Consider the following 14,254-nt stretch of genomic DNA (forward strand, 5'->3'; position numbering starts at 1 on the left):
AATTGCTGTTAAAAATGTATAGGCCCATTGAGACATGGGAGAACTAAATCTCCCTAACTTAGGCTATATTTCTGGGCATCCCATATGGAGTGTTTGGCAGCATGATCCCAGGGAAACCCAGGACTTCAATGGCTCCAGATTGAACAACAGGCAGCAGGCCAAATTAATCTGGCAAACCTCCCATCGTTCCCAGCTGATCTACTACTCCCCTCAAGTCACACAGAACCCAATTACAGAGTCAGTATCAAACTCAGAGATAAAAAAATTAAAGATGCAAAATCTCTTAAAATAGGTAGTTACTCTGGACTGTGTTACTAATTTTTCTCTGAGCATGAATAACTAAGTCTACAAAGAATTGTATATTGCAAACATTTACTAATAATGATATTATAGTGCCCTTTGAAGCACTGAAACATATTCCTGACAGACACAGGTTTTATTTTATTATATTCAAGCTAGGAATTCCCATTAAAAATGAACACAATTAGACAGAATCCTAGTTTTATACACAGCAAGGAATCATCATTTTTATGTGGATCAGGTAAATACAATGTATTTCTTTGGCTATTAGGTCTTGAAACCACTTCCCTGACACAACCCCAGACAAAGACATCACAATGGACAGAGGTATATGTAATTCCAGTTCACAGAGGAGAAGAAATAAAAATCCTGGGAGAAATTCATAATGTTATGGTTAACAATAACTCAAGGCAGATACAATGTTATATTGTACACAGAAATATTATTTCTCAGTACTTGTATGATAAAATATGTAAAATTAAACTATATAGATGTAAGAAGGGCTCCTACATAACTCCACTTTTTTTTAACTCTATCATGTTACTTCCTGGTCCAATTCTGGTAAATTATATGCACCACTAATAGGAACATATTCATGGTCTTACTCCAAAACACTGTTTATTAAGCATTAATCTGGGATCTCATTTATACAAACCTATTAAAAACACTATTTTTGTTAACGTTTTCACACACACACACACACACACACACACACACACACGACATCTTGATTTTCTGAACTAGTGAGTCTACCTAACTGTACAAACCTGGATCACTCTCATTACAAAATAGTAATCAGCTATCACAGGGCGAAAAGAGTACACACTTTCAAAGACAAACGAGTACTTCTTTATAAAAAATGCTGACTTTTATTGGCAACTTTATTTCCTTGACTTAGGGTCTTGACCTTATAGGATACACAATGAGGAGGCGATGAGCATGTAAGGAGCCTTCCCCTCTTGCAAGATCCTCCAGGCAGAATTGCAGTCAGGGGAGTCCATGGGCTGTTCCCTCATTACTTCCCAAAGGAAACTTGATACCCCAAAAGAGGCAGAGATGGGTAGAAATGGGGGTGAGACCATGGTCCTGCCCCCTCTCCACAGCGACTCCAGGATCAGGAACAGTACACAGAATGCTACACAGAGGTTGGTAGCAGGGAGCACTCCCCCAGTGTGCTGGGGAATGAACTTGAGGAGGAGGAAAAGGAGAGATGGTGCTGATGGGAGAGGTTAGTGACATGATGGGGATGATGGGCAAAGAGGGTAATCCTAGAAAGCACATTATAAATGGACTGGGGGTGGGGTCCATGTGGATGTCAGAGGGGCCAGGGAGAAGACAATGGCAACAGTCAAAATGGAGAAGACAACAGAGTGAAGAAATCTTTGTTGACAGAGGCTATCGAGGAAGAAAGCCATATTTTGACACAGCCTGGAAGTTCAAGGTGAGAGAAAGGGAAGTATCAAAGAGAATATTTGGGTGTGGGTAGAAGCATGGGTTTTGGTGACTGGGAAATGGTTTTGCAGTGCACATTGACAGAAAAAGAGAAGAGCGGGAAGATTCTGGAAGGGAAAGCAGGATTTCCGCTTTAGACATACCAGATGAAATCCTGACCCTATTAATGTCAATGGGAATGGGGAGTCAGCCTTCGTAGAGCGCAGTAGGGAAAGCGCTGCAGTCTGTCCCCACTGACAGCTGCAAGCGCACTGGCGCGGCCACATTTGCAGCACTTGCAGCGGCATTGGGAGTGGTGCATTATGGGCAGCTATCCCACAGAGCACCTCTTCCCATTCTGGTGCTGTGGCTTGTGGGAAGGGGACAGGGAGGGCGGGGCATTCTAGGTCCTGTCCCAACACCCTGTGATGCATTGGTTCACATCCCAGGAATCCCTGTGCTTCCGTCCACATTTGGCTCCATCTTTCAATGGTTTTTGTACTGCACGTTCTGTCTTCCCTTTCAGTCTGCGGGAATGGAGCCCGAACGGCTGAGGAATATGCTGACAAGTCTCGCCAGCACGTCACGTTTGGCAGTCAAGTTATTCCTTAAGATCCAAACTGACAGTGAGGACTCCGATGATGATATCTACTTGAGTAACGCATACGACACGAGATTGCTTGTGACATTCACGGACATGCTCACCACAGTGGAACACCGCTTTTGGACCCAGGAAACAAGCACTAGGTGGTGGGATCACATCGTCCTGCAAGTCTGGGATGACGAGCAGTGGCTGCAGGACTTTCGGATGAGAAAAGCCACTTTCATGGGACTGTGTGAGGAGCTTGCCCCCATCCTGCGACACAAGGACACGAGATTGAGAGCTGCCCTGCCGGTGGAGAAGTGGGTGGCTATTGCAATCTAGAAGCTGGCAACTCCAGACAACTACCGATCGGTCGCTAACTAGTTTGGAGTGGGAAAGTCGACCGTTGGAATCGTGTTGATGCAAGTTTGCAGGGCCATTATTCGCATCCTGCTCAGAAGACCCATGACTCTGGGTAACGTGCATGACATTGTGGCTGGCTTTGCACAAATGGGTTTCCCTAACTGCGGAGGGGCGATAGATGGGATGCATATTCCAATTCTGGCACTAGCCCACCTAGCCTCTGAGTACATTAATCGGAAGGGGTATTTCTCTATGGTTCTCCAGGCGTTTGTGGATCACCATGGGCGTTTCATTGACATTAACGCAGGCTGGCCCAGAAAGGTGCATGACGCACACATCTTTCGGAACACTGGCCTGTTGAGGAAGCTGCAAGCTGGGACATTTTCCCCAGATGAGATGATCACCATAGGGGAAGTCGAAATGCCCATTGTGATCCTTAGAGACCCCACTTACCCTTTAATGCCATGGCTCATGAAACCCTACACAGGGAGCCTTAACAGCAGCAAGGAGTGGTTCAACAACAGGCCGAACCAGTACAGAATGACTGTGGACTGTGCTTTTGGCTGTTTAAAGGGATGCTGGCGCTCTCTGTATGGGAAGCTGGATCTGGCCGATGACAACATCCCCACGGTTATATCCGTGTGCTGTACCCTCCATAACATTTGTGAAGGGAAGGGTGAAAGATTCATTCAGGCATGGAACTCGGAGGTTCAACACCTGGAGGCTGAATTTGAACAGCCAGAGAGCAGGGCTATTAGAGGGGCCCAGCACAGGGCTGAAAGGATTAGGGAAGCCTTGAGGGAGCAATTTGTGTCTGAAAGCCACCAGTAATGTCTGGTGCCCTGCACGGGAGTGAAGTGCAGTGGTTCCAATGTTAGTAGGAATCTGTGTTTGCTACGCTGACTTGCAGTGCCCGTTGCTTTCCTGGGCTAAGGTATCTTTTACTTTATGAATAATAAAGAATGTTTTCAAAGCCAAAAAATCCATTTATTGAAAAGAAACACAACTGCTGGGAAACAGAAAGGGCAAGGCGGAGGGGTGGGGAACGGTACAATCACAGATTTGCGTATGTCCTATTCTCATACTCAGCCTTCCTCTCTGGAGTGCTGTGCAATGAGTGCTGCACTTCAGGATGGCTATAGTGAATGATGATGTGGGTTGAGTGCAGTGGGTAAGGGTTGTAGTTTTCAGGGCTGGGTGGTGAAGCTACAGGTGTTGGAGGCAGCTGGTGGCGATAAGAACCCGGATGTTGGGGAAAGTGGGTTGGAGGTGACATGGGGGCACAAGGGAAAGAGTTTGGGGACAAGGGCTGCAGTGGGGGGCAGGCACACTAGTCCTCTGCCCGCATGTCTAGGAGCGCCTGGATCGAGTCCGCTTGGCGCTCCATGAAGCTTACCAGCTGATCCGGGCTTTGCTGCCGGAACCCCGCGCTTTTGTGCCGGCGCACCTCATTCTGCTGGCGGATCCTCCTTTCACTCTCCCTCCACTACTTTTAGATTCTTGTTAAGTGACTGCTGCATTACTTCATGCAGCATGTCTTCTTTGCTTTACGTGGCCTCTTCCTAATTCTTTGCAGTCTTTCGGCTGGTGATAACACAGACGCCTGAGAGCTCAAGGTTGCATCTGTAAAGGCAAAATACAACACTTAACAGAGGCAGCATTGTTCACACCAGACAGAGCAATGATTCCCCCATACTTAAGGGCAAGCACAGTCTACACAAAAACATAATTTGCCCATCCCAAAGCGAGCCCACATAACCCACAGGAGCCCCAAAATGGTGAGTAAGCACAGGGTCAAGGGGGACTGATTGTTTCACGGCTGTACTGTCCTCTGGGTTTCTGTGCCTTGGGGAGAGCCAACAGCTGAAGAGGACCCCTATTCTGAACACTGTCCCCACATTTTCCACAGGAGTTCATCCTGGAAGATATCTCGCTACTGAGGGTGACCTGGGAAGCAAGGGAGGATCTTCTACTACAATGCGGCTTCCACCCTGGCCCATATGCAGCTTGCCTGTGGGCAGCAATGGTCCCCCCACCCCTCACGGCACAGTGGCACAGACATGTTAGCCTGACTGGGACAAGGACCACAGTGGCTCTCCCAAGAAACCTGCGCAAGAGCATTGCCCAGCTTCTGGATGAGATCTTTGAATAGAACACTGAGGCCAATTAACGCAATGTGAGAAAGCACATCAACGCCCTATTCCGCATCTAGGCATGCATACAGCCCTAACCCTCCTCACCCCAAGAGCCCACACCGAATAACTTCCTTCTCAAAATAAAAGCCGCTTACCGGGAACCTCCTCTGGTGTTTGTCCTTCCCCAAGCACCAGCCGCCGCAACTGGCTACCTTCCTCCTGGCTTGAGAACAGCTCCTGGCTGCATGCATCTAGGTCTTCCTCCTTCTCAGCGCCCTCGCTCTCGCTTTCCTCCTCCTCCTCCTGCCTTGTTGAACTGGGCTCTTAAGTGTCCATGGTGGTCCTTGGAGTGGAGGTGGGGTCACCCCCAAGTATTGCATGCAGCTCTTTGTAGAAATGGCAGGTTGCGGGGGCACCACCGGAGCAGCGGTTTGCCTCGCGGGCTTTGCGGAAGGCATTTCGCAGCTCCTTCACTTTAACCCTGCACTGCAGTGCGTCCCAGTCATGGCCCCTTTCCATCATGTCCCTTGATATCTGCCCAGAGGTATCGTAATTCCTACGACTGGACCGCAGCTGTGACTGGACAGTTCCGTCCCCCAAACACTGATGGGGTCCAGCACCTTGCCATTGCTCCATACTGGAGATCGCCTGGCGCGTGGAGGCCTGGCCACCTGGAAAGATTCGCTGAGAGCACTCCATGTCTGGCAGAGCAAACAGGAAGGGGATTTTCAAAATTCCCAGAGAATTTAAAGGGCAGGTCTGACGGTTGGTCACCTGAGGGCAGGGCTGTAGAGTTCAAAGTGATGACCAAAGTGGCTAGAACAGGCATTGTGGGACACTTCTGGAGGCTAATCAGAGCGCATTAACAGACCAGGGTGTCCACACTGGCGCTGCAGCACTCCAGCAGGGGCGCATCAAACGTTATTCCACTCGCTGAGGTGGAGTACCAGGAGCGCTCTAGCCATAGAGTCCGGACGCTCTACATGCCTTGCCAGTGTGGACACGTTGTGAGTTAGAGCGCACAGGGCTGCTTTAATGCATTCTAACTCACAAGTGTAGCCATGCCCTAAGTCAATGGCATAAAATTGGCAGCTGAAGCCATGGGTGGATTAGGTAGATGAGTGGGTAAGTTGGAAAGGATGTGGAGAGAGATAAGAGGAGTGGGCCAAGGATGGATCCCTATGAGATTACCCTGGAAAGTGGGAGGGCTGAGTAGGAGAACCCACCAAAGAAGACGGTGCAGAAGAAATGATCAGAGAAGTATGAGAAAAATAGGAGAGGACAAAGTCATCAAAGCCAAGAACGAGAAAGGGAGGACAATACATAGGAGGAAGATATGACTGACAGTGTCAAAAGCAGTGGAGAAATAAAAAAGGATGAGAATCAAGTAGAGGTTCTGAGGTTTAGCCATGCTGCAGTTGTTAGCAATCTTGATGACAGCAGTTTTAGTGGAGTGGAGAGGATAGAAGCCAGATTGGAGGGGATCAGAGATGTGAATAGAAAAGAAGAACTCAAAGAAACAGTTGTAGGTGGAGTATCTGACAAGGTTAGAGATGAGGGAAATCAATAACTGAAGTGGCTGAAAAGGCAAGACGGGTCATAGGTGGTTTTTGAGTTTGGGAGAGAACACAGCATGCTTGTATTGTGAGGGCAAAGAGCTAGAAGAGAGAGGTTAAGGAAAAGTTGAAGGAGGGAGTGAGAGTAAGTGCAAAGGAGATCATGAGACAACAGGAAACAGGGTAACTGAGACAGGTTGATAGATCAGAGGAGAGCAGGTGAGAAACCTCAAAATTGTTAAGTGAAGAGAAGGAAACGGTTGTTGCCCCTTTGGCTGAGTGGTAACCAAAATTCAGAGCTTTGCTGGATGGTTTCCATTTGTATGGGATATCAGTGAGATGTACTCAAGATATTTTCTTAGTGCAATTTATTTATTTTTTACAAAAATGTACACCAGTCCTGTTTCCTTGAACAGCATCAGGAACAAACTGCACACAGACAGTCCTCTTTTGCAGAAATCCTAGATAAGGCACTCCAGCCCTCCTTCTAAGAAACATCTACCTTTTTGCCTTTTCTCTCCAGAGACCCACAGAGACTCCTTCTGTTTGCTCACTCCAACTGCATTCTTCCAGTCTCCAGCCTCTGTGTTTGGAACCTAGAATATCCCATTAGCTCCATGCTCCTCCATTTTGGCCATCTGCCTCCAAAAGTGAGACTGGGCCATTAACCTCACAATATCTCCTAACAACACTCTGGGTGGTTACCTGCATTGCATCCACTATTTCTATAGTTTCTCCTTGAGTGGCTACCTCAATGATTCTTAATAGGAAAGGCCTTATATAACAAAGTACAATGGAAGAGAAGGAGGATAGAGGTCATGACAGATCTTGTCAATTGTACTGAAAAGATCAGCAAGATCTTGCACATGCAGTGGAAAATATATTGCTAATTATAAGGATAGTTAAGCACTGGAATAGTCTTCCAAAGCAGGTTGTGGAATTCCCATCACTGGAGGTTTTTAAAAACAGGTTAGACAAACAACTGTCAGGGATGGTCTAGGTGTATTGGATCCTGCCTCAGCACAGTGGGATGGACTAGATGACCTCTCAAAATCCATTGTGTGGATGTTCCAATCTGTGAAACACAGGAGGGAAGAGTTATAGGAAAATGCCGAAGGTGGCAAACAGGTCCTGAGATTGTGAATATATGATTCATGAGGTTTTCAAAAGTAGTGCTGCTTGACCAAGAAAATGGCAGAACTAGGTCCTGATCCAAAGCCCACTCTTGTCAATGGGTTTAGTATCAGGCTCTAAATGAAGAGAGAACAAATTTGTAAATCGAGGAAGTCCACATGATCATGGAAGTTTCTCCACAAGCATTCAGCAATGCAGTAGAGGAAGCAGATGTAGATTATTGCAACAGATTTTGTGGTGGAAGGAGTTAAGGGTAGTGGAGAGATTAAAGAACAGGAATTCAATGACTGAACCAATGAAGGAGATGGAGAATAGTTTTAGGAAGAGGAGGCAGGGAAGTCATTAACATCGATGGATTGGAGGCCATGGATAGGTTAGGTGGAGGGATGTGGACTAGGAAACAAGTGTGCAATGATGAAGAAAATGATGTTGGTTGTCAGAGATAGGGAACATGGTGATACAAAGATCAGAGACAGAGCAGTGCTTAATAAAGACAGAGGTTAAACTTACATTAAAACATATGTCATGTGACAAATTCATCAGGCCATTTCTTTAACTCCAAAACTGTTGTAAATCCTTCAGTTCCTCAGAAGTGCACAAAACATCCCAATGTGAGAAAGCAAATGCTTTCTGGATACAGCGTATTTTGTTTAAAGGCAAAAAGAGCACAGTCCTCTGAGTCAGTGTCAGAATAATCCTCAGAGGCAAAGGTCTTTATATGAGTTTAGAAGCTGTAGAAATAGCTGATAGTCTGTAGGTGGCATCAGCAGCCTCTGAAGACTGATGTAAATCTATAGCCCTTCTGGAGTGTTACTTTATTAGAAGCATTATTTAGAATTAGTGCCTGCCTGAGACTCTGACCAAAATATCTGCCGTGTTCTTTTTCTACCAAAGGAAATTAACATCTGTTTAATGGATTAAAAAAGAAAAGTCTATACACAGATATGAAATAGCCATCCATACTAGTAAGGGCACTGATATAAAAATATAGAATATTTTTTTGTTATACACCGATATTGTTACTCTGAGCTTTACTGGTGCATTATTCCCTAATGGCACCTGAGCGGCTGGCTAGAACCATTATCACATGTCCTTGTTATTTCTGTCATTATGCAGCATAAGCTTTAACTACTGATTGGGGAGGAGAGTACTTGTTTTGGTTAAATACACATGTCCTCTGTTGAAAGGACTACATACTATACTTGCAGGGGTATGGCCTTAATGATTTAATGGATCTCTTCCATTTCTAACTTCTTTGTTCCTATGATGTACTGTACCATGTTCACATCTATCAATATTTAAATTGTTTATAAGTTATATATCCTCTACATGTGCTACTGAACACTTTAAATCTACAATTGCAGTGTTTCCATTTATATTTGAGGCAAACAGTCCTCTCAATACTAGGCAATTAATGTGTTATTCATTTTACAGCACTGACATCCTCTGTGGTTGATGCATAAAAACTGCAGGTAGTTTCTGAAATTTTCTACTGTACCGCAAAAAGATGCAATTCTTATCACAATCCTTTTGCAAAGCAAACTTTTTTTTGTCTAGTAGAATATCCACGCATGGCAAGAAATTACTATTGATGGAATATTTTCAAACAGTTATTGTTTAAGCCTCTCTACAATTTGTAAACCAGACTAGGCGCCTTTTTAATGCAGCTGACATTGACCAAATCTTGCACCCTCTAAAAAGGGATCCTCTGCTATGTGTTGACACATTTAGATGGGTAAGATATATCACAAAAATGTCTGTTTCTCATTGGATATCCGATTGTTATAAATATATGAATATAAATGGGGGAAATGTAAGTTAAGTTCTGGGGGCAGTAATGGAGAGTGATTTCAAAATAATTAAATAAAGCTGATGGATGGGAATGGATTTGGGTTTGATTCATACTCTGAAAGTAACTATGTTCAGATGTTCTGCAAACTGAATTGCCCAGATTTAGGATTATTTTTCTGTAATGCATGTCAAATACTAATTTTTTTTTAAAAGTCCTTGGATATTTTTGTGGTTTAGCTTCTGGTTCAAAGAACAGAATAGAACACACACTGTCTGTAGGCCCAACTAGATCCCTTGTAGAGAGAAAGCAAGCTTTTAAAAGGTAATTACTAAAGTAGGGTACACATGGATAACTTGACAGGCCAAATTTTCTCCTGCCACAGAGTTTAACTGAGCAGAGCAGAGACAGGCAGCTAGTTACACCTCCCTGACTCAGAGAACCAGAGTGTGTTGGCCCCAACAAGAAGAAAAAAACAGCCAGTGGACTGCTCTAACTTACATAGAGAGTTGCTAATGGAGTCAGTGGATGATAGACATAACTGAGCTCCATTCTGCCACTCCCCATTTCTGTTCCTATAATGTCCCTTTTCTCCCCAACACACTCCATATGGTGGGGAGAGGGATAGCTAGTGCAGGAGCCACCTCTGCAAGCTTTATGGCAGTGAGGAGTTCTACACCACTTGAGCCAGAATCAGACCATCTTGCACTGCCTGGGTGATTCAAAGGGTCCAGCTCTCGGCTGAGAATCTGGATTTATGGGTTGGCAGGCATTCTGTGAAGACTCTTGGAGCTGCTGAAAGGCCAAAAGGGAGTATTCTGCTGTAGAATTGGTCATTGTTCATGCAGAACCTCAAGTATTTTTCAGTGGCTTGGTGTGAAAGAAATGTGGAAATAAGCACCTTTGAACTGAGACCCACAAACCAATCTTGTGGACTTAGGGAAGAGATAAAACAAACTAAAGTTATCATACAGAACTTGAAGCTTTTCATGTACCTCTTCTGTTTTCTTAACTCCATTGTGGAACAATGTCTGGCTTATTTCTTTGGAATGATAAATAAGAAAATACATGCTTTGTGTTGTTGAGAGACTTCTTATGGAGTGTGTAATTGGAAGAAAGAAACTACTTCTTCCATTAGCAATTCCTCATGAAAAGAATCCCTGAAAAAGAGAGGGGAAATGGAATCAAGGAATGGAATTAAAGAACATATTCTTTGTGAATATTTTGTAGGTCTTACTTGTTAAAAAGCAGCTCTACTCCATGCCATAATGAAGGAGAGACTATTTCCATAAGGCAATATGGAGTAGTGGACATCCTCTCGATTTACAGGTAGTCTCACTGATATCACATCAAATTTACTACTCATTAGAAGATGCTCTGGATAAAGTGAAAGATGAGGGCTTTGACTTTTCCATGATTGCTATTCTGTTTGGAGAAAGGCTATTTCTTAAGAAGCTGTTGATACAGACCCTCTGCATTGCTGGGGAAAGGACTACCTCTATTACACCCGAATGGAGTGGATTTCCTCTTCAAGATGATATGCAAAAGGCTCAAGGACTGAAAGGAGGCGCACATGTCCATTATCTCAAGAGTGTCTTCTATTTTAACAATGAACAGGTTTGGGCTTTCAAATAGCATTTCCTCTGTTTTAACCTTGACCTCAAAAGACAGGGTGGAGTTCTTCTGTCAAAATTAAGAGTGCATTGTAACTGTTACAACTGAGTTGACTGCAGTGTCATGAGTGAAATACACCACTACGAAGTATTTTTTCCCATTCGGAAACTAAGGCTTTGATATTCTCTCTCTCTCCATCTCTAGAAGGTGCTACAATGGTAGGAGAATCTAGTCAACAAACAGAGGTAATATTTCCCAATCTTGATTTAAAACTTGTCAGTGGTGCAGAATTCACCATGACCCTGGGTAAATTGTTGCAATGATTAATTATCAATAGGCTATCAACTGATAGGTCTTTTCCTGAACTTCCAAAATTTGGATATCCAGATTTTCCACCACCCTTCTTAGAAGGTCTTGAAAGCTTCTGAAGTCATAGAGTAGCAAGATCAAAGAAAATCTCATATTAGCATCAGTAAAAGAAGAACAACAACATTGTAGCGGTTCTTGTTCTCCATCCACCAAATGATCTGCATCCCCAGCAGACAATTCTGTTGTGTATAAATGGACCATGAAGCACAACATCTAAAGGGATGAGGTGGCTGCCCCACTGAATAATAATAGAAGTGGCTGCAAGGGGGGAAAAAAGGAAGAAGGAGCCTGGGGTCTAAGAAGAATTGGGGGGCAGGCATATCTCCTTATATAACTTCACAACAAATGGTCAGTCCATGATTTCCAGAAGTTCTAATATAGGTGCTTAGACCTTTGGCATGGCTCAGAGTAGGGATCTATGCTGTCAATACTTGAAGGAGACAATATTATTTTTAAAACTTAAACTTTCAGCAATCACATTTTTATTGCCATTATTTAATAGCTGTTGACCTTACTGCAACAGGAACCACATGTTGAACTTTTCACAATTCTTTTCACAGTCAAATCTTCAATTGACTTCAACACCAGTTTTGTCTGATGAGTCAGTCAATATTTTGTCCTGTGAGCTCTCATTAATGGGAAATTAGACCAACATTTTCTAAAATGGATGCCTAAAGATAGATACCTAAATAATTGGGCTGATGGTTTTCATAGGTGGTGAGTTCCCATAGCCTTCATTAGAGTTTGAGTGCTCAGCACCTTTGAAAATCAGGACACTTATTTAGGAGCCTATTTTAAGCACTCAGGTTTGAAATTGTTCACCTCAGATTTCATTTAAAGATTTTTCGGTACCATAATATGAGAATGTATGTGCTTAATCTCACAAGTCTGTTGTGAGAGTAATATTATCCCCATTTTACAGATGAGGAAACTGAGGCACGGAGAGGTTAAAAGACTTGCTCAAAATCACACAGAATGTAAAATCAAACTCTGATCTCCTAATTCCCAGTCCAGTGCCTTAATCACAAAACCATCACTTCTTTCTATCAAGATTAGATACATATTAACTGGTAGTTTAGGCACAGGACTGGGAGTCAGACAGTCCTGGCTGTGATAACTGCTTCTTGTAGGGACTTGGACTTAACTTCTTTTTCCCATTTTCTCCATCTTTAAAGTGGGAATAATAATTGTCACTTACCTGTCTCATAAGGCTGTTGTGATTATTAACTGGAAGTTTGTCAAGTACCACATTATTACTAATCTTGTTATAGATAAGCTGCCCTGGCAGTCTATAGTGCTGCCAAATAAGGATTATATGAGTTAAAATTTGTTATTAGGTCCGTTATTCTCAAGGCTGCCAGGATCTTGGAGAATTGCTGAGGAACAACACTCAGTCACTGGAGAAACTAATGTCTCACACTATTTTTGAGCAATTTCCTTTGGCCATTGTCAACATTGACATACTTTGAAAGTGGTTACAACCGTAACACTTCAGAGTAGGGAGAAGGTTACCACAATTCAAGGGCTTTTGAGGAGGGATCTTGGGTATTCCCACACACTAGTGCATTAAAAACAAATCTAAAACTGGTTGTACAGTTGGATGACTTTTTATTTTTTAATAAAAATTATATCGCTGCTTGTGGGTTATATGTGCTCCTTGTGCATCAAAAAGCATGGAAGAGGCTGAAATGCACAAAAATACTCAAAAAACAGTTATAGGAATAACTACTGCAGCATGCTCTCAGATTGTCAGTGAAATCCGTGTGTTGAAAACCACACAAGGACTTTAGCCACACACTAATATTGATCAGAGCCAGGCAGCTACATAGTACTTCATATCAAAATGACAGGTGACAGCACATATTTAACATGCAACAAAAAAAGGGAAGTGATGTTGCTGGGAACTGTGGGTGTTAAAAACCTCTAAATGCCAAATGGTTCTATTTGTATGCCTAAATATGGGTTTAGATGCCTGGCTTGAGGCCCCCAGGTTTGAAAACTGTGGTCATTTCCTTTAGTGCTCAATTTTGTACCACCTGGGATACACTTCCTATTTAAATATGTCCCCACTGGAGATGGGCAAACTTGTTCTCAAAAAATAGGAAGCAGACTAAACATTTTCCTTCCTATTCAGTGATGCATTCTGTAATTACACAGAAGCACAATAGAAAGCTGGACTTTACTCCCTTGCTTTGCTGTTTTATCTCACCATTAACATGAATAATTTTACAATAATCTTTCCATTAACATTATGTGGAAGTTGGAGTTTACTCCTAGCTTTAGAAAATAGGTAATTATAGACTTAGTTTTGTTTAATGATTGAAACAACCTTGGTCTCATTGTAACTAGATAACTAAACATTTACTGCTAGTGATAAAAATAAGCCAATAAAATACACCTTACAAATAAAAACAAGGTGGATGGTCATATATCTTTTATGTGCCTTCTTTAGGCTGTGCATAAACAGAACAAACCTTTTTACTTTTTTCCCCCAATAAGTCTTCTTACCTTATTTTCTACACCTAGTGAATCATTTATAATCCTTTTTATTTTCAACCCACAGACTAATGCAGCATCCGTCATACTTCCACATGGATTTTGTTCTTTTATGTTACAGCATTACCAGAGCTTAAAGGCACAGAAATTAGACTACCATTTACATTAAACCACACACACAAAACCTTTTCAAATAACATTTCCAGCTTGACTTAATACCTTCAAAAGCAAGAAAATTCAAAGTGAAGCCTGAAACTCCATCCTGAATTCAATGTATTGTTCCAAGCTACTGCAGAATTTATGGTATAGTATATAAGATCACACAGTATTTGAAGACCCTGCAATGAAATTTCAGGTTCAGCCTTTAATTCCCTTACTTGTACTGGGTTAAGGAAGGCTCTTAAAGTTAGGCTAAATTAAACCACATATATACTTATAGTTCTTTTTGTTACGAATAAAAAATGATCACACTAGGCCTGTCACA

Source organism: Trachemys scripta, chromosome 7 (assembly GCF_013100865.1).
Source record: "Trachemys scripta elegans isolate TJP31775 chromosome 7, CAS_Tse_1.0, whole genome shotgun sequence".
NCBI lineage: Eukaryota > Metazoa > Chordata > Testudines > Emydidae > Trachemys > Trachemys scripta.